This window comes from Festucalex cinctus, chromosome 18 (genome assembly GCF_051991245.1).
Source record: "Festucalex cinctus isolate MCC-2025b chromosome 18, RoL_Fcin_1.0, whole genome shotgun sequence".
Lineage (NCBI taxonomy): Eukaryota > Metazoa > Chordata > Actinopteri > Syngnathiformes > Syngnathidae > Festucalex > Festucalex cinctus.
The window spans coordinates 22,877,323-22,904,996 of record NC_135428.1 but is presented as its reverse complement, the minus strand read 5'-3'; the positions used below and the strand labels follow the sequence as shown (position 1 = coordinate 22,904,996).

At 43.7% G+C, this 27,674-nt stretch overlaps 2 long non-coding RNA genes across 2 annotated transcripts; both read right to left on the bottom strand.

Annotated features, from left to right (window-relative positions):
* Positions 1-1,698: 1,698 nt before the first annotated feature.
* On the bottom strand, positions 1,699-27,674 carry LOC144005835 (uncharacterized). The gene is made up of 5 exons (XR_013279670.1): positions 27,615-27,674; positions 27,314-27,418; positions 27,183-27,231; positions 1,860-1,919; positions 1,699-1,778 (listed from the first exon to the last, which is right to left on the bottom strand). It is a non-coding gene; the product is annotated as an uncharacterized LOC144005835 (long non-coding RNA).
* LOC144006784 (uncharacterized) lies at positions 25,957-26,910 on the bottom strand. The gene is made up of 3 exons (XR_013279944.1): positions 26,371-26,910; positions 26,185-26,231; positions 25,957-26,098 (listed from the first exon to the last, which is right to left on the bottom strand). It is a non-coding gene; the product is annotated as an uncharacterized LOC144006784 (long non-coding RNA).

Here is a 27,674-nt window from a genome sequence, read left to right as displayed (position 1 = left end):
ATAAAGCCGCCATGTATCGGCACACACCAAGTAACACACAATGCATGTAGTCGGGTACCATCCCATTGATTACGTCAAACACTGGTAAATCTGCAAGAACAGATGGGCCCTTTATGCCCAATATTGTTTTCCCTTCTCTTTCAGCAATTTGTCCTATTTCTTTCGTGGTTCTGTAGTTTCTGTCACATGGCTTTTCATCTGTACATGGATAAACTCTTGTGCATCCTTTTCCTTTCCTTGTCTGCATTCCAGGGTGAAGACAGACTCCACAGCCATATTCACCATTAAATTGTTTAAAATTCTGTAGTAATGGCCTTGCTACTGCATCACATACACAGCAAATTGTGTGCACTTTCACATGTCTCAGTGACTGATCGCCTGGATGTTGCCACTCAAACCCAACTTGAGAAAGACTAGCACATTCTTCAACAAATGGTTTGAAGAAGCACGACATGTTTGGCTTTTTGATCCAAACCATAAAGCACATAAAAGTATATGCTTACCTCTAGTCTCAGGTGGTATCTCATTAACACAACACAGTATTGGCCAAATACTGAATTTAGAGGATTGAAAGACTGGTACGCCATCACAATTAAATGTAAGGGACAGGAAATCCCCATCACAGGTTGATTTTATGGACTCGTATAAAGTTCCATTACATATGTCCTTTATAACATGACTACTACTGTCATCAGTCGGAAAACACAGGTCATGTACACCCTGGTTCTCAAGAAGATCCCTCAGCTGATCTTTTAACGAAATAGTCATAAAGAAGGTTCCTTCCTGTAAACTGACCTTTACTGTTGTGAATGAGGCACATGATAAACATGTCAGTGTTTCTTCGACAGATTGAGAAGTGCCAATGTAATTATTACAAACTCTGCAGTAATGATGCCGTTGAAACTGATCTGCAATTCCAGCTAATGGTTTTTCCAAAAAATAGTGGCTTGTTGGAACGGCACTTGATCCAGCCGAATGTAACTGAAGCAGTTTCAGCAGGTCTTCAATCAACACTTCTGTAGTATTGTGTTTCAATGCAAAGGAGAGAATCAAAATGATACTTTGTTCTTCTGTCAGTCCATGGGAGTAGATATCCCGAGTTTCTTGAGAGACACTGTCCTAAAATTATTTTAAAAAGAAGCACCAATAAACCAATAAATAGAAGAAACCTTACAGCCTAACAAATCAGAAAATATTTGTTGCCATTTTTTTCCAAGGTTGTTATATCTGCCATTTTGGGCATTTAAAAATGGCTAGTTTTAAAAACGAATTTCTCAATATCTCGCCTCAAGGATGACCTAAGATCAAAATTTTAGTGGTCAAATCCACATTCTTAGGGGAAAGGAATCCAGTGAAGATAATTACATTGTAAATGAGACATATATGGGTCGATATTTTATTTTTTATTTTTTTTTATATATCTTTAATTTTTTTTTTTTCCATCTTAAATTTTTCATATCTTAAATGAGATTATTCCGGTAATCTGGATGTTTATACCTAAAAAAACTAAACTTATCAAAAACACTTTCTGATTTGTAGGCTGTAAGGTTTCCAAAAACATATAGTTTGACAAATCTTGAAGAAAATCACACAAACTTTTCTTTTTTTTTTTTTTAACATAGTGAAGCTGACTAGGAGTGCAGAAAATAATATCTTCATTTTGTCACAGTTTCTCTACTGCCAATTTAATTTAATTTCATGTCTATTTGCCTGACCTGTAGCATTGTAGAACATCCTGCTATTTGCTGTTGTATCTCCATAGCATCTTCATGTGTTTCCTGAGAAGGATATAATTAATCAACTCAATGAAAAGAAAACAAGAAAGGGTGAGTTTGTATAATATTGTAGTTTTGTCCCACCTGTGTCAGTGTGAGAAGTTCTGTTGTCTGCTCTTCTATTTGGCTACCATCATCACTTTCCTAAGTGAAACAGATTAACGACTGAAATAAATAACTGTAGTTTAACAGCACTCACCGATAATTCCATACATACAATTAAACAAATAATACAAAAATAAATACATAATAATACATAAATAAATACAATTCCATTTTCCGCAAGGTTACTCCTGGTCAATCCACCAAATAGACTGCAGTGTCCAATTAATTGCTTAAATATGAACCACTCTACTCCAGCATTTTAAAATTTCAAAATTGTCTTTAGTTTACTAAAGTTTTTTTTTGTTTGTTTGTTTGTTATTGTTCCTATTAAAGCATTTGGATGCAACAATATGTTAGAATCTAACATATTGTTGCAGGCCAGGCCAGGCCAATGCTGGTATGTCCATCTAACAGTTAGATGGACTTACCAGCATTGGCCTGGCATAAAAATGAAGTTGTTCCAAGGCTCTTTTATTCACTTTTTTTTTTTTTTTGTTTTTTTTTTTAACTCTTTGACTGCCAGCCATTTTCGGAAAAGGTAACCCCATACTGCCAGCTGATTTACAGAATTTTACCGATCTTTCAAGCTCCACAGAAATGTTGTGTTAGGACTATGGAAACGCTTACCAAATGAAAGATTGAAGTCTCATCTTTCATCTAAAAAAAAAAGTTTGTTTCTACCTTATTCAGATCTTCAGTAATCAACAATAGAAAACAGCTTTGTTTCACCCAAATCCTCTATTTTCTTCCAAAATACGGAGAAATCAAGCTTTTTGTGAAACGATGTTATTTCATGCACTCTAGTGAATTTGGCACTTTTTTTTTGCATGAGTGATTCTACAAACACCTAAACTTCTATAAAACACTACCCCAACAATAAAAAAAAGTGTTTTTTTTATTGCAAAATAACAGTTTATTTACATGATATATTACTACAATTCAGCAAACGTCAAAAACTGATTTATGGCCCCCTAGAACCAATCAGAGGCCGTTATTTTGAATTAAGCCCCGCCCCCAGCCAATCAGAAGCCGTTATTTTGAATTAAGCCCCGCCCACTTCCGCCTTCTTAACCAATCAGAAGCCGTTATTTTGAATTAAGCAAAATTGATTGATGACATTCCGCACCCCCAGCAAACATATGTTCTCGAGACACCCCTCCTCCCACCCCGCCTGTGAACATATGTTTCCGGTCACCCCAACACCCTCCCCATTGTATATGTGCTTCCGGTGATTCAAGATTGTGACAGGAAAGACCCCCCCACCACCACCAGCTTTGAAGTCGCGGAGGAAACGCTCTCCCCACTTTTGCAAGACCCCCATAAATCGTCAACCTCTTGTTAAAAAACTTTTTTTTTTCATGTTGCAGGAAGGATCCCGCCTTTTGAAGTCTTGCAGGAAGCGCGCCCCTGTATTCATGAAAATTTTCACACGAATACTGATAAAGCTCCCCCATACCCCCTTTGAAGTAGAACAGGGTACCAACCGGGGGGTCTCGTGGGAAGCGGCGACCCCCCTTATCACCACGGCCAAACTTCGCACCATGTTGGGCGGCAGGAAGCCCCCACCGCCGACGCTTCTATCCCTTATTCAAATTGTTGTGAATATTAAAAAATGTAATCTATTTGCTTCTTGTTTTTTAAATAAATAAAAGAAACTTACCGGTGTTTTAGGATATGAAGTTACGTTTCCTTCGATGGGTTTTTTCCTTTTTTAAAAAATAAAATAAAAGGGCTTCTGTTTCTAACCGAAGGAGATGGAGAGGGAAATACAGACGAAAAATAGATTATTCGTGCGTATAGGACGGCTATTTAACCCATTTCAGAACCGCAGCCTCCCTTTTTCCTAGACTAAAAACTTGTGTGTGACTATGTAAAAAGCTAAACGGAGGATGGCGGAGAGGTGTGACTCCCTCACGCTGCGGTAAACGGCGCCATCTAAAGGTCAAAGGAAGTTACTGTATATGGTCAAGGGAGGGAGGCTGGGAGGAGCTACTCAAAGCCCCTTCCATAAAATCCACGTTTTCGGTATAATACGTCATCAGTTCACCCCACCTTGGATTTACTAAGAAGTTTGTCTTTTGAGTCTCTGAAAAAAAAACGGCGTTCAAGATGGTGAAAGGTAATGATCTTTTTATTCTTATTATTATTGTTTTAATTGTATAGATGATATAAAACTATATTTCTATTATATTTCGTATTTTGCAGATACTGTTACAACGACCACGGAGGTTTATGATGCTTGTGAGTTTACTAAATTTTAATTATCCGTAATATTCTTCTTAATTTTAATATAGGAAAATGTTTTCTAAGGTCCTCAGCAATTCAACTTTAGCGATGAGGATTTTACAAAGGAGGATTATGGTAAGAATCTACGTTTAGTCTAAAACATTAGTAGTATATTTAATTTAACGTATATTTTGTTTTTATTTCTAGATTCTATAAGAGCCACAGAAATTTCAGCACTCCCAAAACAGCTAGAATCGTTTCCTATACTCTGGAGAAATCCAACGGCAGAGGTCACTGTTTTGGCTGACGAGGACTCACGGCCGGTCGCGGGCGGAAGAGACGAAGAAGAAACGAGAGCTGTCTCCGGAGGCGAAGGAAACTTCAACGTGCAGAAGGCTGTTCCTATTTCCCTCGTTTCTGGCCGAGCCAGGATAAATATTAGCAGATACGTGACAACGAGCGGTAAGCGGTTGATCTTTATTATTAAAGAGAATTATATAATAAGATAAAGCGCCTTCGTTTATTGTTAACGTAGAAATATGGTACGGCGCGACGGGTGATGTTTTGAAATACTACAATACCCATAATGCTTAACGACCAGATTGTTTTGTTTTACTTTTTTAAAGTTTTTAAGGTAAAAGTAATCTATTTATATTGATAAAATGAATATACGATTATACAGATAGTGAAGGGGTCTCCGCCGAGGACGCCGGACAAGCCGTTGACTCGACGGTGGAAGCCCCGCGGTACATCCCGAGCGTGGCCGGTGAATCCGACTCTGACACATCGGCGCGAGGAAGAAGAAGGAGACGGCGACCGAATCCAACCGGACGGAGCTGCCGAACAGGATGCAGGTTTCATGAGGAAGATTGTGTTCGCGAGCGCATAGAAGCGGTTAAGCGGATTACGTGTTTAGAAACGACTATGCGTATTTTACAATCTATTATCAATAATTCGTAGTTTGATGTTTTTTATTTTAAAACCTTACAATGGAACGCTATCACTTGCCTGAGACGTGTAATATACCGACTGAATTGGAAGAAATTGTAAATCAGATAAATGATCCGTTTGCGTCTATAAGACAAATTGATGATTTCGAAGACTTCTTCAGCCCTCTCGATGCGGCGCTAGCAAGACTTAACCGAGCAAATTCAAACGGAGGTGAAAATCAAGAAGTACGAGCACATGTTATTTCAGATAACGATGTAGCTAGTATATCTAATGAAATATCGCTCCCAACCGTTTTGGCATTTGGTGATGGATTAGGATTAGACGATTCAAATGAAATACAACCTGCTGCTGCGCATTACATAAGCGAACCGGCTCAATCCAAGCAGCAGGTGGCACACACAGACGAAACACAACAACAACCCATAGGTGTTTTGCTACAACCACCAAATGAAACACAACAGCATATACATGATTTGCCGCATTCAAATGAAATACAGCCTGCTGCGCATTACATAAGCGAACCGGCTCAATCCAACCAGCAGGTGGCACACACAGATGAAACACAACAACAACAACACAGATGTTTTTCTACAACCACCAAATGAAACACAACAGCATATACATGATTTGCCGCATTCAAATGAAATACAGCCTGCTGCGCATTACATAAGCGAACCGGCTCAATCCAACCAGCAGGTGGCACACAAGGATGAAACACAACAACAACACATAGGTGTTTTTCTACAACCAAATGTGCCACATTCAAATGAAACACAACAGCATATACATGATTTGCCACTTTCAAATGAAACACAACAACAGCAATCACCTACGCTATGCATAGGCGATAATCAGGCAATAGATGCAGATGTACAGGAGGGTGCGGGAGGTATTAGAACGAGGAGACCCGTTTTTAATAATACCGAATTTCGTAAACGTATATATACACGTGCGTCCGACGAGCCCCTCGATTTTGCGACTGTTTATACAAATATAGGAGATAATGTAAACGAGCTAATTGACGAGGTAACTAGATCAACACGTCCTGGTGATATCGTACAAGTAGAATTAATTAACGGTGATAGGAGTGCTAACTGTTATCTACGTCTTACCGACGATCCAAATATTCTAACCGAAGAGGTTAATAATTTATTAGAACATATAGCTCAATCTAACATAGAGATTTTAGCTAGCGATGAGATTCAAATGGTAGTACAGGTTGTCCCGGATATGCGTGGAGGAGGGGGTGTCAGGCGCAAGCTACAGTTAACTACAAACGAAGAAATTTTGAGAAAGAAACGAAATTGTTTGTATATGACCTACAATGAAAATAACAAACTATGTTTTGCACTAGCATTAGCCTACTTGCTAGACGGGTCGTTAACGGCGGCTCAGGCAGCGCAGAGAGCAGAGCATCTACAAAAATGCGTAGGGCTAAGCTGTCAAACACCCGTCAGTCTGAGAGACGTGCATAGATTCGAGACCTACATCAAACGAAAAATCGTAATTCTATACAGAAACGACGATTGTAGGCCCATGTCTTTTTTTGAAACGCAATATCCCAAATCAGAGGATACTCTGTTTTTGTTATTGCTGAACGAACATTATTATGGCATAAAAAGGATCGAACGTTTTGTCGGACAGAGTTACTTCTGCCGACACTGCTACAAGGGGCATTCAAACTGGCGACTTCATAATTGTGAGGGGCTTTGCGCGATCTGTCTTAACCCCTTATGTAAACAACAGCTGCAAAAATCGTTATTTGTCACGATTGTAATAGATCGTGTCTAAACGATGAATGCTATGCTAAACATAAAGAAAGCGATCGGGGAAACGAGAGTAATTGCGACCTCTGGAAAAAATGTCGCAAATGCGGTCTATTGTACTACAAATCAAAACACGCGTGCGTGCAACCCCGATGTGTTGTGTGTAGACAGGTGCTGCCGCAAGGGGATGACACGATGTTTAATCCTCATCGTTGTTACATGCAACCCCTAAAAAATGAACAGGTATGTAAACAAATAATCTACTGATTTTGAAACTTACGTGGAGGCGGACGGTAACCATAAAGCATATCTGGTATGCGCAAAATTAAACGACCTTGAAAAAGAATGGTTAGGGCGTGATTGTGTGCAACATTTCATCGAATACTTCAGAAATCCACGTTTTAAAGGTGCAACCTTCATAGCCCATAATGCACGAGCTTTTGATTCATACATCTTAATTAACAAGATGATCTGCATGGGGGTTAAACCCGAAATTATTATGCAGGGCAGCAAAATCATCTGTTTCACAGATACCGACTATAATATGAGATATATCGATTCGATATCTTTTCTTACAATGGCTCTGAGTAAATTCCCGAAATCGTTAGGTTTCGATGATCAGGTAAAGGGTTATTTTCCACACGCATTTAGCTCGTTTAAAAATCTGGACTATATAGGTCCATACCCCGAATCAAAATTTTATGGTGTGGAACGCATGACGTCCTCGCAGCGCACTGAATTTTTTAATTGGTATGAAAAAGTGCGCGGTGGGACCTTTAATTTTACAGAGCAGGCGTTGATGTATTGTAAAAACGACGTTAACATTTTAGCGACAGGGTGTGAGAAATTCAGGTAGGAATTTTTAAACAGCACAGGATTAGACCCGTTTAAAGCCGTGACGATCGCATCAGCGTGCATGAAAGTTTTTCGCAGTAAATTCTTAATTCCTAACACGCTAGCAATTACCCCGACCGATAATTATAGACGACAGTTCAAAGCATTCTCTCACGACTCCATTCAATACTTGATGTGGATAATGCACAGTCAAAATATTGATATCACACACGCGCTCAATAGAGGTGAGAAGAAGATCGGTCGATATTTTGTAGATGGGTATGCGAATGTAAACGGCGAACAATGGGTATTCGAATATCTGGGATGTTTTTATCACGGATGTATCGAATGTTTCGACCCAAACCAAATTTGTCCTATGACTAAAAGACCTTTCCAAGAAAAATTTGACGCTACTGAAAAGAGATTGCGTGAGCTAACTCTTAATCATGGCGTTAAACTTTTTGTCATGAGAGAGCATGTCTGGCAGCGAATGAAACAGACTGAACGAGAGTGAGAGAGTTTCTGTGCGAATCAAAATTCCCTGAACCTCTCAACCCTCGTAACGCTCTTTTCGGAGGTAGAACAAATGCTTTTGTTTTACGGTACACAGCTGCCCCTGATGAACGTGTATTGTACGTTGATGTCACATCTCTGTATCCTTTTGTCAACAGCACCTGTCAATACCCTCTGGGGCACCCCGTTATCATTCACAGACTTTGGTGACCTCAGAAAGTATTTTGGTTTCATCAAAGCCTCTGTCATACCACCGAGAAGGTTGTATTTTCCTGTACTTCCTCATAAAACAGCTAGAGGTAAACTTGTGTTTACGCTTTGCAAAACATGCGCAGAACTTAATAACCAAGATAGCGCATGTACTCATGATGAGAAAGAAAGAGAGTTGGCGGGTGTATGGACGACGCCCGAGTTCATCAAAGCTCTAGATCTAGGCTACACCGTCTCACAAGTTGATGAAGTGTGGCATTTTAATGACTCGAGTAATGATGTTTTCAAAGAATACATGAATACCTTTCTCAAAGGAAAGCAGGAATCTTCGGGGTACCCCTCACACGTCACAGATGACACTGGGAGAGAGAAATACATCTCCGACTACTTGAAGCACCAGGGTATTCAACTCGACGCCTGTAAGATAGCGCCAAACGACAAAGACAGGTTTCAAAGCTATGCATGAATTCGACATGAGGCAAACTAGGACAGCGTGAAAATTTAAATCAAACAGAAATTGTAAAAAATCCGGATCGTTTTTTCAACCTGCTGTTCTCAGGGACGTACGAGGTGAAATTTTTTCACTTCCTTAGCGATGATGATTCTATGGTACAGTACAAATACAACGAACGCACTCAAACACCCTCCTCACCGACGTCTAACATCTTCATTGCTTGCCTGACGACCGCCTACGCGCGTTTAATAATGTATGGGTATTTGGAACAACTGCAGACTAGAGTGCTGTATACAGATACAGACAGTTTGATCTATACTGTAAAACAGGGGGAAAGCACTCTCCCATTAGGCGATCTATTAGGTGATCTCACAGATGAACTAGATAATGACACCATCCAAGAATTTGTCTCCGCAGGTCCGAAAAGCTACGCTTATCAGACCAGAAGCAAGGGGAAAATGGTGATGAAGGCGAAAGGCATCACCCAGACGCATGACACCTGTCAAATCATCAATTTTGACAGCGTCAAGGAGCTGGTTGTCGGATACGTCGACAGCATGGGGGCGCGGCCAGGGATGATTCAAACCCCTCAATTCAACATTGTCCGAAATAAGAAGGGGTTTCATTTAAAAAACACTTCATTTATGAAAAAGTTTAAGGTGGTTTATGACAAGCGTCGGTTGCTTCCAGGCAGTCGTAGCGTTCCATTTGGTTTTTGATGAGCTTGTGTTTTTGTTTGTGACTGTGTTTGTGGTGGGGAAAAAAAATAAATAAAAAATAAATAAATAAATAATAATAATAATAATAAAAAAAGAATCCGAACCACATTGATTTCGATACTAGATTAGAAATCCCTTTTTCATGTTTGATTGCAGGCCCTAGCGGGTGCGGGCAAACTTTTTTTGTGAAAAGTGTTTTGGAAAATTGTGAGCATGTTATGAAATCATCTCCTGAGAATATCGTTTGGATTTATAATTCTTACCAGGAAATGTATGGTGAACTTGAAAAAAAAACTGAATAAAAAGATAAAGTTTGTAAAAGGTCTTCCGGAATGCTTTGAGGACGAATCTCTCTTTCCAGCCCATCTTTCGCACCTGATCATCTTGGATGACGTCATCTTCGAGGCGAGTGATCACCCGGAAGTGGTAAACATCTTTACCCAATACAGACACCACCGGAAAATGAGCGTCATGTTACTCACTCAAAACATTTTCCATCAGGGGAAATATAGCAGAACAATCAGTTTAAACAGTAATTACTAGGGGTGTGAATTGCCTAGTACCTGACGATTCGATTCGTATCACGATTCACAGGTCACGATTCGATTCGATACCGATTAATCCCGATACGAATGGTCACGATTCGATACCGATTAATCCCGATACGAATTTATAAGTCGATTGTTGCGATTTTTTTCCATTCAAATTTAGAAAATACTATCAGTAAATTTGTACATGTACACTGTAAGATTTGTATGAATATATTTATCTAAAACTTGAGGCTTATAACCGTGAGCCACTGTACACAAACAGTTTGCAATCTGTTTCACATTTGAACAGCATTAAAATAAAAATATTAAGGCTTAATGTGCCGTTCATATAACATTCTTCCATGCTCAAGGTGTGAATGCTAAAAAAAAAAAAAAAAAAAAAAAAAAAAAAAAAAAAAAAAAAAAAAATCGATTCTGCCGATTATTGAATCGATTCGAGAATCGCGCGATGTAGTATCGCGATATATCGCCGAATCGATTTTTTTTTAACACCCCTAGTAATTACATTATACTGTTTAAAAACCCTCGCGATAAATTACAGGCGAGTGTTTTGGCTAATCAAATCTACCCCACACGCAAAAAGTACTTTTTGGAATGTTATGAGGACGCCACGAAAAACGCTCACGGGTATTTATTGGTAGATCTTACGCCGGCGTCTCCAGATCAATTTAGATTGAGAACCGGTGTGTTACACGGGGAGTGGCCTGCAGTATATTTACCCAAAAGCTCGTAAGATGTCAAAACTTAAAAAAAAAAAACGCCCCGCTTCTTAAATTATTGTTTCGTGCCCTCCCTCGCAAACGTAAACAAATTCTCAAACAAGCCCCCAACGACCTAGTGAAAGCGCTCTGTGAGATTGCTTTAAATCTCTTAAAAGGGCATATACCTCTAAACCCGTCTCAATATAAGAAGCTGAAGAGGAGAAAGAAGTTTATTCGGATATTAGCCGATAAAAAAAACAGTCTTAAAAAGAAGCGTGTGACTTTAGTTTAAAAAGGAGGCTTCATACTCCCTCTACTGGCCGCTTTTGCACCTGTCCTAGGCAGCCTCGTTACCGGTCTAGTAAACAAATAAAACATGAGTCCGAAAACAGCTCAGAAAATGTTTTTAGTTTCCCCGCACCAACTGGAACGTATAAGCAAACCCACCCCCAATATCCGTGAAACAGCTGAGAATGATCTGGACGTCAGGATGAAGGAGTTATTAGAAGATCGTTCTATAAATCAATATGAAAAGCTAAGGAGATATCAAACTCTAGTGCAACGGTATTTAGGACTGCTTAAACAAAGAGATCGTGAGTTGGTTCCGGTCACTTTGACTCTCCCGAATCAAAGCTTTTGAACGGGAAGGAGGGACGCAAAAGAAGACGGGGTAGATGAGGAGGGGGGTGTCAAGATGGATGCGGATGTATGGGGTGATATATTACAAACTATTCCGTTACGTCATCGTAAAAACGCCGAATATGTTTTAAGTAAAATATCGTCTCGTGAAGAAAAGGTATGGAACCAACGGGGAGAGTTTATCTTTAACGGTAGAGCTTTAGAGGGTCCCATATGACCGATTTACTCAAACATCTCACGGTAAACGGAAAGAAGATCAACGAGCGAGGGCCGTTGGGGTGGACGGAATTCTTACACCTATTGTCAGAACTTAACATACCAGAGACTATAGTTTCTAATCCTTATGCTAGAGAACGGCTAAGACTGTTAAAAAATGATTCTATTTCTTTTTTTTTTTTTTTTTTTTCTTTTTTTTTTCTAAGAGCTCAGAATTGTTCATTCGGTAGTCTTACCGATTCAACGTCTTGTCATCATTGCTCTTTTTTTTTTCTTTTTTTTTTTTTGTGTGTGTGTATGTGTGCGTGCGTTTGCGTGCGTTTGCGTGCATGCGTTTGCGTGCGTGCGTGCGTTTGCGTGTGTGCGTTTGCGTGCGTGCGTGTGCGTGCGTGCAAATACGTATAAATTTATACTCATTCATTCACCTAAAACCTTATAAATATCCCATTACCCTTCGCCTTAACCAGGTACTTCAGAATCTTGCCAGAGTCGTGAGATTTAAATGGTCAGGAGACCAGAGAAAAGGTCAGAAAAAAAAGAAATAAAGAGAAAAGAAAGGTAAATCAAAGTGACATCCAGCACCGACCAAACACTTCCTGCCTTCCCCATGGTTACAAAATCAAAGTCTTACGCCAACCCCGGAAGCCTCTAAATTCCAGCAAATTTAGCGAGATCTCAAGAGCCCAGAGGAAAAACTAAAGAGAGGAAGGAGGGAAGGATCGATAAGGCAGAGTGAGATCAATAGAAGCCAGTACATCCAATCCATCAAAGTGAAGTCCAGCACCAACAAGACCCCTCCTGCGTGGTTACAAAACCAGAGTCTTATGCCAACCCCAGAAACCTCATACTTCTAATAAATTAAGATCTCAAGTGACCAGAGGAAAAACTAAAGAGAGGAAGGAGGGAAGGATAGATAAAGCAAAGTGAGAACCACAGACACCAGCACCAACTGATTCAAGGGGCTGTGGGAGGGAGAGGGTACTTCTGTTGAGTTTCAGTAGATGCTGGTGCGACGGATCTGGCATGCATAAGGACCACCACCAAAGAAAGAAGCCGTCAACCGCGGTCCAGCAAAGTGAGCACCCCCCCCCCCCCCGGAATCCCCAGGCCGCGGCAGCACCAAGGCCACCCCCAAGCCACCCGAGCGGACACCGGTCGGCGAGCCGACCCAGACACCCGGAACACCCCCGCCCCAGCCCCGGCCCACACCCCCGAGCCCAAGGCCGCAGAACGAGGCCCAGCGGGCCCCCACAGCGCCCCACCGGTCCCCAGCCCCCATCCCCCCACGACCCCCCCGCACCCCACCCAAACCCGCCATCCACCACGACCCAGGCCCCACCACCCCCGACCCCCAAACCCCCGAACACACCCCGACCCCCAGCACCCAACCCCCCACCCACCCATACCTCCACCCCCCCCCCAAACAAGCCGCCCCCCCCCCGACGGCCGCCACCCCCCCCGCGAACCCGGCCCCCCGCGAGAACCCCCCACCCCCCCCCCCCCCGGAAACCGGCACCGGGCAGCAGCGCAGAGAGGGAAGATGTGCCCACCCCACCTCCAGCCGCGCGAGATTTGCACAGCGGCGGGAGGGGGGAAGCAGAGGAGGAAGCACCAGGGGAGAAGGCGGAACACCAGAACACCGAGCCCGGTGGGGAGAGGCCCCGGTCGTCACGCCAGAGTACTAGTGACACCTAACCCTGTTACTGAGTCCGCCAGCTCGCCGACTGGCGAGCTCTACCCTTACACCGTGAATGTGGCCCCACCCAGTGTATATACAAGTGTGTGCGTGTGGTGCATTAAAATTGGGAGAAGGTGAGTCGGAGCAGAGGGAAAAAATTTCCCCTACTCCGACACACCCGTATCCCCCCCAAAAAAATGAATATGTATATGTGTGGTGCATTAAAAAAGGGAATGGAGGGACAAAGTGGTGGGGCAGGGACACAAATGGGGGGGACCACAGCGCTGCCAGGCACTGCAGTCCATCCCCTCTGATGGCTCCCCGCCCCAACTCACCCCTCCCCTTGGACGTGAGGTGCATTAAAATTGGAGGGGAGTTGAAGGGTGAAGACGGTGTTTCCACCCTTCCCCACCCCACCAAGAAATGTGTTGTGTGCCCTATGTGTATATTTACAAAGTGTATAGTGCAAGCTAGTGAAGTGAGTAAGAGGAGCGACCAGCGGGGCCTCACCCAACCCGGCGGGTGTAGGTGGCACGCCCGCCCCCCAGCACCCCCACCCCCACCCGCCCCCCACCTCATCCACCCGGCACCACAATGGGCGGACAGCCAGCGCAGCAGGGCTACCGGACAGCCCACCGGCCACCGGAGCCCGCCCGGGGCGCCAGGAGTTATACCGGAGTGGGGCAGGCCCCAAACCCTCGCCCGGCCCCCGGAGCCCGACGCCCGGGCCGGGGAGGGAGCCCCAGGCCCAGGGAGAGGGAGGGGGAGGGGCCGCAGGGCAGACAGGGAAGGGGGGGGGGAGAAGACGACAAGAAGGCGAAAGGGCGGCTGCAGGGCAGGAGGCGGGGGGGGGGGGGAGGAGGAGGAGGGAGGGCGACAAGGGAAAAGGGACCGGGAGGCAGAGGAGGATGGGCGGGAGGAGGCGAGGAGGGAGAGGCGACGGGGGGGAGGAAGGGGGAGGGGAGAGGGAACCACGGGGCACACCGGAGGCCCACCCACCCCGAACCGCGCCGCCGGGCACGGAGCAGCGGACCGCGCCGGGACGGCACCGCCCCGGGCACCAGGGGAAGCACCCCAACACCGCACCCCACAGGGGGCCCAGGGAGCGGCCAAGACGCAACCGCCACCGAGCAGACAACGGGGGGGGGGGGGCAGAACCACCCCCGCCCGACCACAGGGGACAGCGTCAAGAAAATTGACTAATTAGCATGCAGTAACACCAAGTGCTGATGCTTAGTGCCCACTAGAAATAGATCTTAAGGAGTTATTGAGTATAGTGTCGTATAGTGTGGTATGCTCGAGCCCACTAGCAGCAACTAGGTTCCTGACTATATAAAAATAAAAACAATCAGATACAAAATACCAAATACAGGAGCAGCGAAAACAGAAGTTGTAACGATGTGGTGGCTCTCGTTAACAGGCAGATTCTATTTCTAAGCAAAGTGACGATGACGTAATATCCGGCGGTAAAAAGAAGCGAAAGAGGAAGCAGAAAATCATTAAATGGGAGGATTATTAATTTTTCCCCCTAACGTCAAGAGAAGAAGAATAAACACACGCTCACATCTCTGTATCTTTTTTATGTGAATTTTATTGAATAAAATATTTGAAAAAGACATCATGAACATTCGCATTTTTTTTTTTAATATATCCACCAACATGAGATTTGTCCTCCACACATCGTCTTGGGATACATCCTTCCTTTTTCCACGAATGTTGCTACCATAACATCATTCTTAACTACATCGTCGTAATAACGGGTTAAAACCTCACGGTAAGATTCACCGCATCCTCGGGCTGATAAATAATAAACACAGTGCTGACCGCATACCGTCGAGAATTCGTGTTGTAATTGTCGTTCGTGGTGGAATATCCGGTCGGAATGTTTTTTTAAGAAGCAGTTTATACTCTTAGGATAAAAATAAAAATCAGGTGGGAATCCGAAAGAATCGAAAAACGTAGCCGTCCCGTCGTCCTCTAACGTCAACGCCAGCCAATGCTCCCCCGGAAGGTGGCGAGGGTGTGTATTGACGATATAGTAGGAGGGGATAGGGGGCGCTAATATGTCAGTCAACTCATCTTCAGCGAAGACGCCTTGGAATCTTTCCCCCTGAATTTGTCTCATTAGACGCTCCAAATCACGGCCGTTCATCTTTTAATAATAGTCGATCAAAACTTCTCTTTTTGAATTAATTTCTATAATGCTGTCATAAGCGGCATAAACGATAAGGGTGGCGGTGTGGGGGAGAGGATTTCTAAATCTCATATCTAGTCTTACGACGCCGTTGGAAACGGGGCACAACGCCTCAGTATCGGCGCTGGGGCTTAGATTAAAAGCAAAAAGCGCGTAGCCATTTTGGAAGTCCTGTAAGTCTAAAAACAGGGGCAAATCTTTCAGATACCTCCCGGTAGCTTCAAATAAATTATGAAACTCCCGAACAGAATTCCCCGTAGTAAAAAGTGGTTGAAAAGGTTTATTTGGGATTTGAGTGCCTTCTCTCGATAGTGCTAAATATTCAATATCGTGATGGGCGAAATTAAAGGGGTTTAAATCTCTTCTCCCCACAAATGCATTATGGTTAACGAGAGCCAGGACTACGCTTTTTGGCATAGTTCCTAGAAAGAGGTTGTCTTGGTGACATATCCTTGAATTTTGAGGGATAGAATAAGTTTTTATGTTAACTCTCGTAACCGGATATAGGGCATTCCCCTTATTGAGAGCCGAGGCGTGGCCGAGCGCTATAGCGGGGGACACGGTTACTTTTTTGATAAAGAGCGATGCACCTATAATTTTTAAGTGAGTATCACTGTCAGGTGCACTCATCAGACAGAAATCATCGCTGGCTCTTGTCAGCTTCAACCTTAAATCCACGTTATTCAAAAGGTGTCTCTCGCAGAAAAATATATCCGTGTGAATCGGGCCGATGAGATCAAATTCTTTTGAATTCTCCATTATACGAGCTCGTTTGACAAAGCCTTCGTTTACCGCGTCCCCTTCCGAGGTTAACGAGTCCATAACACCTCTCGTATCTTTAAAAAACATCCCCGCCGTAAATTGACTTTTCAGCGTATCCCCGGAGAAGTTTAATAACGTTTCTATTATAGCTCTATAGGGATGTGAGGCGCTAGATTGAGATATTAAACGGTCTCCGAGGGTGACGTCAACCTGGCTAAAAATAGTATTTAGAGGGAAATTAATTATACTGACGCGTTCGTTAGGGGCGATGTTAGAGCCGTCCCGCCGGGTTATTTTTAAGCGCAGGTGCAATAGCGTATCCGATAAGCAAGATACTTTGACCCGTCCCCAGGTATAAAAAATTCGATCGGGGATTGGTCGCCGAGCGCCGAGAGGGGTAATATCTCAATGTATTGACTCTGTTCTATTGAGAGTTGCGTCATAGGAGGGGAAAATAGATCTAATTCGGACATGGTGCATTCTTGCGACTTGTGATGTAAGAGGGCCATTTTTCTTTAAGAGAAAATATCCACGCTGTTTCTCCTACGCTTTCTTTTTCGAACTGATTTTCTTTTAGTACTGCGCTGACGTTTTTTATGCGTCTTCACCCGACGCCCCACAGGCCTAGACGCAGGACGTCGCGCCAGTACGAATAGGCCCGAACCACCTTGGCCTTGTTTAACGTCTCTTTTCTGACTCATTCTTTCCATAACACGTCCTGCAACATCGGTGGCTATATTTTTAGCCGCCGACTGTAAGTGCGGTCTGGCCACGTTCAAACCTCTTTTGACTAAGGGAGCTACGAAACGAAATAATTTTGCAAAAATAGATCCTAATCCGCGGCCATATTGAATCGGCGCTCCTTGAAATCCAGGAATACCGCTTCCGGTCTGATTTTCATAATAATGTACGAAGCGGTAGGGGTCCGGATGTGACGTCATAATAACCATGATCTATCTAGGTCTAAAGTGTAACGTTAAAATGACCTTCCCAAACCGGAAACCAACGGGTTGATTTTGATCCGTCTTAATGTGTATCGCTATATCTTCGATGTGCTTTTTACTAACTGGATGATAATAAGCGGGGTTAAAATTTTTATAAATAATCTCTCCGTAGCGACCTAAAACAGGGACTGCTCTCAATAGCGGAGGGGATGCGTCACCAACCGCCTGGTGACGAATTACATCCGTATATAGATAAAGATAATACTGTCCTGCCTTTATATCCGCCGGGTGCGGCGCATCAGTCCAGTCTAAATCAATAGTAAACCATTCCCCACCGTTCATACCGAGTATATAAGCTAATGGACCCACGAAGCGAATCTTATAGCTGCCTTCCCCCGCGAAGAAAAAAAATGTTCTTTTCATGGAGTTGAAATTTAATAAAATGAAAGGGCCTATTTTTTCTCTTAAAGCGCCCTCTACCGCCTGTCGCACCTTATCGAGGTTATCATACTCGCCGGGTTTAATGTCTAAAACGTATTGGGATGACGTCTTTGTATTCATTAAGAAAAACGATGTGTGTTCTTCAGGGATGTTCACCCAGCTGCGTGGGTAAGAAATCTCGGTTAGAGCCACCTCCCATTCTCCCATAACCAGATCTAAATGACGCGCCAGATTAACTCTATACTGCGCAATTGTATTATCCTTAAACATATCCATGCTTGAATTTGACGGGAGAGTTACGTAGAACCCTCCTTCGTTAATGGGATCCATATTAACGTATGATTTAGGATGTATATTTCCGTTGATTTTAAATATCCACCACCTGTGATGCGTGTACCCAGCTGTAAAACTTGGCCGGCCAGCCCTTCCAACGAATTAGATATTGAGTCCGTCCGTTAACCTTACGTCTTTTAATAATTTTTTCTATATGAAAAGCATGATCTTTAGAAATATCGACCTTTTGCAATTCTTCCTCATAAAATGACCCTCCTATTTCCTCGCCGTCGTAATCTACTAGTTTGTAGACAGGGGGCGCTCGAGGAATACATTCGGTAATTGTGAAATATTCATCGGTGAAGCTCTGTTCATATTTCTTATCGAAAACCCCTCTTAATTTTGATATCCGTACAATATCTCCTTTTTTAAAATTCATTTTAATCTTTCCGCCTACCCGGATGTTTCCGTATAAATTAAAAAATGCTTTTCGAGTCGTTTCAGCGTTAACTTCATTCGGCTTCATTTTAATACTGGAATGAAAGCTTGCATTATAGCTCCTTAGAAGGTCTTGCAATACATCTATATATCTGCGGGTATTTTTTGCCGTAAAATAACGCCACATTCTGGTTTTCAAAGTCCGATTGAACCTTTCCACCACCTGGGCTTTTGTGTCGCTGTGCGTTGCAAAGTGTGTAATTCGAAGCTTTTTCATCAATCTGCCGAAACGGTTATTAAAAAATTATTTTCCTTTATCCGTCTGTAATTTCTTAGGAACGCCGCTCTCTGCAAAAACTGATTCGAAGGCCTCCGTCACCCTCGCCGCTGATTTATCTTTCAAAACGCGCGTACGCTCGTTTTGAAAAAATATCAATAACGGTCAATAGATATTTATTATTGTCGTTGTAGGAGGCCAAGGCCTGCATGTCACACAGGTCGGCCTGGAATTGTCTCAGAGGCCCCGTAATAAATACTCTGTTTCTAGGGAAATTAATACGGGCGGGTTTATGTAACGAATACGTATCTTGTTGAGATAAATATTCTTTCACGTTATCACGTTTTATTTTTTTATTCAAAGCCTCTTGAAGGCCTCTATGGAGGCGATCTACACCCCCGTAACTGGATGGCTGTTTGGGATCAAAGTATAGCTCTTTCAAACGTCTACCCTCCTTCATCCTCATCTCTTAATGGTTAATAAAGGTTGTGTCTATAATTTTTATACACCTTTGATTTAAAATTAACTCTTTTTAAATGTTTTTATTAGGTAGTGAAATAAAAATGTCTATATGGTTTAAATTAAATTGCATCGTTATATTTCAATGCAATATTTACCGTGTGTGTGTGTGTGTGTGTGTGTGTGTGTGTGTTATAAATAAGGATTACGCTCACTTTTTTTTTTTTTAATCGATGGGTAATAAAAAACACAAGTATACATAATTCTAAAAACTAAGAAAAAGTAAAAACACAAAACATACATTTTCAAAAAGTGAGTATACATGATTTTTATTTTTATTTTTAAATCATTGGGTAATAACAAAACACAAGTATACATAATTCTAAAAACTAAGAAAAAGTAAAAACACAAAACATACATTTTCAAAAAGTGAGTATACATGATTTTTATTTTTATTTTTAAATCAGTGGGTAATAACAAAACACAAGTATACATAATTCTAAAAACTAAGAAAAAGTAAAAACACAAAACATACATTTTCAAAAAGTGAGTATACATGATTTATTTATTTATTTTTAAATCAGTGGGTAATAACAAAACACAAGTATACATAATTCTAAAAACTATAAAAGTAAAAACAAAACATGGTACTAAAAAAACCCTAAGAAAAGCAAATACATTTTTCAACCTTATGAGGGGAGAAAAAAAACTTATGGATTAACATGGTAAAGCACTCTGAACAAGATACGGGGGTGAACTTTGCGTTCGATAAAGCTTTTAAATTGTTTCATTTCAATCACCATATTACGAGGAATGTTATTATCTTCACAGTATCGTACACAGTCTATGAATAGAGCAGTGAGGGTAATCAATTGACCGGCTTTGACGGGATCACCTCTCCACTCACATGTAGCATATTCTATAGTATCTGTAATATTGTGGTGACTTATTTCAACAACGCGTTTTACATACTCCCCCCAGGGGTGACCAAACAAGGTGGGGGCCAATGTCCTGACTTTATCAATTAATAAAATCAGGCGTTTGACACGTTTGCAATCATCATCAACATCACCATCAACAGCATCATCATCATCATCATCGTCATCACGTTTCTGTATGGTTTTCTCCACAATTTCTATCCAATTATCCATTCCATAGTAATAATTGATTTGCATTTTTCTTAGAAAATTACCCATCGCGATCGTACAACCCTCGGATTATGTCAGGAATTGCAAATGGCAGAAAGCCGTCCCACGTACTGGCAAGAACGGTAGTTATTCTGTCTAAAATCAGCCGTTCATGCGCGTAGTCGTGCAGCACAGATTCGACGATGCGTCTCACGTCTGCGTCTGAGGATGGATGATTGGTAATCGTTACAACCCTGCGGATTGTCGACCTGAAATGCCCGTTACATAATTCCTCGACAATAGCATCGAAATTCTGCCCAAAATAATACGGGCGTCTGGGTGCATAAAAACAGGTGTGCTTATTTCGACATATGTATGAATAAAAACATCCGTCACACGTTTTTCTACTATATTTGAGGATAGCGATCGTCAGCATATAGCTAACAGCCTGTTTAATACATTGATAGCGTGCGTTATTCACCCACATGAAAGGAGAAAGTGTCCACTCCAGACAGGTGGCTCGCTCGTTGCTTGGTGGCGGAGGGGGCGGGGGGATGGCGTTCGCCGGTAATCCTAGGAGCAAAACATTAGGTGATGACGCCCCGTTGGAAGGTCCGTATGCAGATACTTCCGCAGTATCGGGGGAGGCCGTACCGTTTGAGAGTGCCCACGCAGTTACCGCCGGTGAACGAGGAGAGGGTGATTCGGTCGGAAAATTCCACACGGGTCGCTTCGGCGTCTCGATGGATGACGAAGATTCGCTCGATAGACCCCACGCTGGAATTCGGCGTGCTTCCGGCGAACTGTTCTCATCACACCCCGTGTCATTTATGGGGGAAAGTGTCTGCGTAAACGGAAGAAGATTCTCTTTTCCAGGCGACCCGCTGACGTCATCGTTCGCCCAAACGCTGCAACAGGCGACGGGCTCCTCCTCCTCCTCCTTCATCGGTTGTAACGAAGTCAGACCTCCGTAACAATCTGCCGACGTCGACGGACGGTCATCCCCACCGCTCGGTTCGTCCTTGTGCACTACCTCCATCGTAACATGGTATGGTCCTGCTGTGCGGACGACGTGGTAAAGCCCGGTTGTGTGGAGATCCGACGACACGTCCATCGCGCCTCCCCCTCCTCGCTGTACGGGTCCTTCGAGAAAGGTGACGTCCGCCTCGTTTTCTTCGACGTCAGAGCATTTGGGGGTTGAGGAAATTAGAATCGGTGGGTCGAAGCAGGAACGCGTACCTTCGTTGTATGGAGGGAATAGCAGCGGGGGAGTTGGCGCCGGTGCCGGCGATCTTCCTTTTCGTTCAGCGGTGGGGCGCATGGTCGGAGGCATTTCTTGCTGCGAGTCAGTCGATTGTAGATGGATGATACCCCGTCGGGGGGTACGTGCTATTTTTATGCTTGTAGGGGCGGAAAAAAGTAGGAGGGGTGTGAGGAGGGGGTATGGGGGGTAGAGGGAGGGGGGGTGTCGCCGGATGAAGCTTAATCAAATTTCAGGGTTTTTCTCACCCCTATGAAATTCAACCACAATCTGCTATTAGAATACAAAGTAGAAATTCTCTCAGACTCGCTCAGCATTTCGCACCATGGTACACTCACAATTTGGTAAAAAACACCACATTCCGTGTTGAATGATTCCAACGTAAAATACATATGCTCCGGCTCCCTACATCCCCCTGTGGTTTTTGGACAATCTTCTTCTCCTTTGACATGCTCGATCTTTACTCGAAAGTACCATCGTCCGTTTGGTGCTGTTCTGCTAATCCATGTAAAACATAGAATCTCACCATTCTGACCGGGCTGATCCTTTGATATCGTGGTGTACTCCTTAAAGTTTCTGGGGATGAGTTCGACGATGATTCCCCAGTCGTTTGAGTTTCGAGTTCCAAAACCAGTTGCCGGGGTCGTCTTGATACCGTCGTATTCCATAAAAATGCACAGTTCACCCATCTCGTACAAAAAACGGTATCCCCAGAATGCTCCGTTTAGAGGCCACTTCTTTTCCAAAACCCCTTCAGCAGGTTTTTGAACACGGCGTAAAAACATTCTCTGTTTGCGAGGCGTCCTCAGCGGGTTCAACACCTGCATTAAAACGCTAGTCTCGGCGATTACACGATGGTTTGTCTGTGACATTTTTGTTTCAGCTGTCCCGGCTCAAATGAAAAAGAAAATTGAATCTCCCCCTCTAGTCAGTCTAAAACACACCCCCTGCCTTTAAATCCATCCCACCCTAATACCACGTGGTATTTAATCTAAAAAAAAAAAAGAAAAAGTACAATCGTCGTCCATTTATTTTTATTTATTTTTGATGAAGAAAAACCCTTGACCATATACAGTAACATCCTTTGACCTTTAGATGGCGCCGTTTACCGCAGCGTGAGGGAGTCACACCTCTCCGCCATCCTCCGTTTAGCTTTTTACATAGTCACACACAAGTTTTTAGTCTAGGAAAAAGGGAGGCTGCGGTTCTGAAATGGGTTAAATAGCCGTCCTATACGCACGAATAATCTATTTTTCGTCTGTATTTCCCTCTCCATCTCCTTCGGTTAGAAACAGACGCCCTTTTATTTTATTTTTAAAAAAAAGAAAAAACCCATCGAAGGAGACGTAACTTCATATCCTTTTTTTTTTTTTTTTTTTTTTTTTTTTTTTTTTTTTTTTTCTTTTTTTTTTGAAGAGCTCAGAATTGTTCATTCGGTAGTCTTACCGATTCAACGTCTTGTCATCATTGCTCTTTTTTTTTTTTTTTTTTTTTTTTTTTTTTTTTTGTGTGTGTATGTGTGCGTGCGTTTGCGTGCGTTTGCGTGTGTGCGTTTGCGTGCGTTTGCGTGCGTGCGTGTGCGTGCGTGCAAATACGTATAAATTTATACTCATTCATTCACCTAAAACCTTATAAATATCCCATTACCCTTCGCCTTAACCAGGTACTTCAGAATCTTGCCAGAGTCGTGAGATTTAAATGGTCAGGAGACCAGAGAAAAGGTCAGAGAAAAAAAAGAAATAAAGAGAAAAGAAAGGTAAATCAAAGTGACATCCAGCACCGACCAAACACTTCCTGCCTTCCCCATGATTACAAAATCAAAGTCTTACGCCAACCCCGGAAGCCTCTAAATTCCAGCAAATTTAGCGAGATCTCAAGAGCCCAGAGGAAAAACTAAAGAGAGGAAGGAGGGAAGGATCGATAAGGCAGAGTGAGATCAATAGAAGCCAGTACATCCAATCCATCAAAGTGAAGTCCAGCACCAACAAGACCCCTCCTGCGTGGTTACAAAACCGGAGTCTTATGCCAACCCCAGAAACCTCATACTTCTAATAAATTAAGATCTCAAGTGACCAGAGGAAAAACTAAAGAGAGGAAGGAGGGAAGGATAGATAAAGCAAAGTGAGAACCACAGACACCAGCACCAACTGATTCAAGGGGCTGTGGGAGGGAGAGGGTACTTCTGTTGAGTTTCAGTAGATGCTGGTGCGACGGATCTGGCATGCATAAGGACCACCACCAAAGAAAGAAGCCGTCAACCGCGGTCCAGCAAAGCGAGCACCCCCCCCCCCCCCCCCCCCCGGAATCCCCAGGCCGCGGCAGCACCAAGGCCACCCCCCAAGCCACCCGAGCGGACACCGGTCGGCGAGCCGACCCAGACACCCGGAACACCCCCGCCCCAGCCCCGGCCCACACCCCCGAGCCCAAGGCCGCAGAACGAGGCCCAGCGGGCCCCCACAGCGCCCCACCGGTCCCCAGCCCCCATCCCCCCACGACCCCCCCGCACCCCACCCAAACCCGCCATCCACCACGACCCAGGCCCCACCACCCCCGACCCCCAAACCCCCGAACACACCCCGACCCCCAGCACCCAACCCCCCACCCACCCATACCTCCACCCCCCCCCAAACAAGCCGCCCCCCCCCCCGACGGCCGCCACCCCCACCCGCGAACCCGGCCCCCCGCGAGAACCCCCCCCCCCCCGGAAACCGGCACCGGGCAGCAGCGCAGAGAGGGAAGATGTGCCCACCCCACCTCCAGCCGCGCGAGATTTGCACAGCGGCGGGAGGGGGGAAGCAGAGGAGGAAGCACCAGGGGAGAAGGCGGAACACCAGAACACCGAGCCCGGTGGGGAGAGGCCCCGGTCGTCACGCCAGAGTATTAGTGACACCTAACCCTGTTACTGAGTCCGCCAGCTCATAAACGTAACTTCATATCCTAAAACACCGGTAAGTTTCTTTTATTTATTTAAAAAACAAGAAGCAAATAGATTACATTTTTTAATATTCACAACAATTTGAATAAGGGATAGAAGCGTCGGCGGTGGGGGCTTCCTGCCGCCCAACATGGTGCGAAGTTTGGCCGTGGTGATAAGGGGGGTCGCCGCTTCACACGAGACCCCCCGGTTGGTACCCTGTTCTACTTCAAAGGGGGTATGGGGGAGCTTTATCAGTATTCGTGTGAAAATTTTCATGAATACAGGGGCGCGCTTCCTGCAAGACTTCAAAAGGCGGGATCCTTCCTGCAACATGAAAAAAAAAAAGTTTTTTAACAAGAGGTTGACGATTTATGGGGGTCTTGCAAAAGTGGGGAGAGCGTTTCCTCCGCGACTTCAAAGCTGGTGGTGGTGGGGGGTCTTTCCTGTCACAATCTTGAATCACCGGAAGCACATATACAATGGGGAGGGTGTTGGGGTGACCGGAAACATATGTTCACAGGCGGGGTGGGAGGAGGGGTGTCTCGAGAACATATGTTTGCTGGGGGTGCGGAATGTCATCAATCAATTTTGACAGGAGCTGGCTTCCGGCTTCTGATTGGCTAGGGTTGTGAGGGGGAAAGGGAGGGGGGACCGGAAAACATATGTTTGCTGTGGGGTGCGGAATGTCATCAATCAATTTTGACAGGAGCCGTCTTCCGGCTTCTGATTGGCTAGGGCTGTGAGGGGGAAGGGAGGGGGGACCGGAAAACATATGTTTGCTGGGGGGTGCGGAATGTCATCAATCAATTTTGACAGGAGCCGTCTTCCGGCTTCTGATTGGCTAGGGTTGTGGTGAGGGGGGCGGGGGTTAATTCAAAATAACGGGTTCTGATTGGTTGGGGGGCGGGGTACCTGTCAAATTTTGACGGGTGGTCCCTCCGCTTCTGATTGGTTAGGGGGAGGTGCTTAATTCAAAATAACGGCTTCTGATTGGTTAAGAAGGCGGAAGTGGGCGGGGCTTAATTCAAAATAACGGCTTCTGATTGGCTGGGGGCGGGGCTTAATTCAAAATAACGGCCTCTGATTGGTTCTAGGGGGCCATAAATAAGTTTTTGACGTTTGCTGAATTGTAGTAATATATTACATGCAACAGTAGCAATCCGAACAAACAATTTGGAAAACTCTTTGCAAACTATTTACACGTGCGCAACAGTTTTTGTCAGTCTGCTTCTGCATGGACTGATTTGCGTAGAGGTTGGTATGATGAACGATGTGCTGGAGAAGTTCATCCGTGATGAAGAGCTCCAGGATGTCAGCTGGCAGGTGGGAATTCAGCTCTGCTGCAGCATCCCTTGGTCCTGGTTTTGCAGCAAAGGGGAAGATGGTTGGCTGCCAGCCAACTTCATCAACTTTAAGCCAGCCAGAATCTTTGGGATCTGCAAATATACATGTCAATATCATATATTATTTTAGAGCACTGTGATGCAATGTGTGTGTGTGTGTGTGTGCATGTTTACCTTTTTTTCTTGGATGTATTGGTTGATTCACATTCAGTAAATTATAGAAGATGTTTACCATCAAATATTTTATTAGTGCTGTGGAGAATCTTTTTTTTTTCTTTTTTCCTTTGTTCTGCTCACTGTGAGAAGGGTCACTTTGAGTAGGAGCTGAAAGAAACATATACAATTACAATACTATCGAAAGACTTTCCTTTTATTGTTGCGGTGTATTGAAAACGTTTTTTTTTTTTTACCTTTCTTTGTCGTAGAACCAGCGGTCGGACGTTGCTGTGAGCACGATCTATAAAATATACATTCACGTTTGTATAGGTAATAGATGTTTTAGTGTATATCAGCACATTTACACACGCTGCTAGCAGATCGCCCGAAAAGTTAGTAAAGTAATCTTACTAGCAATCTCTTAGCATGTTAGCACTTACCTTCACGTTCTTTGGAGGACGAAAGACTGTCCAAGACTGTCTTGCATCGGACCCATAGTAGTCGTCATCGTCCGATGAAACGTCATCTGTCCAGACGTGCTCGGTTGTGCACACATTTCTCCGGTGTTAGCATCGCTAGCCGGTGGGGACTTAGGACGTTATTAGCATCGCTAGCCGGTGGGGCCTTAGGACGTAGTCGAAACGGCCGCATCACCGCTTCAACTATGACTTAACCCCGTCATCACTGTGCTCTTGAGCACTGGTCGATGCTTTTGAGCTTTGAAAATAAGGATCAAGCGTGAGCTGATTGCCATCTGTAGCCTTTTTGACACTCTAAGCCAAGTTAGCCATTCGCTCCCCCTCAACACTCTAGCTCAGCCTCTCTTCTTCTACTGTTGTCTCCTACCCGATCTTGTCCAAAAGACTCATCACAGCCATCTAGTGGCCAGGAATACTCATTATAGTAACCCGATCGGCTTGATACTTGGAGCACAGCTGCCCAAGGCTTTCCTCCACCCGTTTCCATAAAAAAACATAGTAGACGTCAATAAACGTCTATGGCGGCCTATCCTAGGATTATACTGAACGTTTTTAAACGTTTATGGCGGTCAAAGAGTTAAATACACTAGATTGCTAATGTAAGCCATTGGACATGTGTTGCCATCCACCACAATCATTATGGATGTTCATAGTAACATAAGATATATAAAATGGTTTCCCAACGCTTACTGTTTGTTATTTAGAACCTTACATTAACTTTTACTATGTTAGTTGATGAGACAGAAGTGGGGAAAAAAACAGGTTGCACATACATGTTGTGTTGTGTGCTTTTCAATGTCAGTCAAAGTTGTCTCGATTTTCCTGATAAAACAATGCACAGAAAATCTTAAGTTCAGCACTATAGAATAAACTTTGCAGTAGGAGGCATACATCATAGTCATACCTTTTTTTCCATCTTGTTAAAGTTCGTTGTGGAATCATCGTTTTCTGACATTGTCTTTCTTTCAGTTTTGGCATAGCTGTCAACTGAAGGTTTCTCCAAAATCCCCTAAAACAAATTAATTAAGAATAAATCTTATCGGCCTTAAGCACGGGTGCAGTGTGAAATCGTGACGCAAATAAAAAAAAACAAAAAACGTCAATAATATAAAAACTATCCATCAGATAAAGTTAATTACAAAATATAATATGACAATAAACAAGCAATAAAACGGTTACATATTATGTATCTTTGCACAATTTACCTTATATTCGATCACTTCTGCTAATGCTTGACGGTTGAAGAGCTTCACTGAACCGGATGT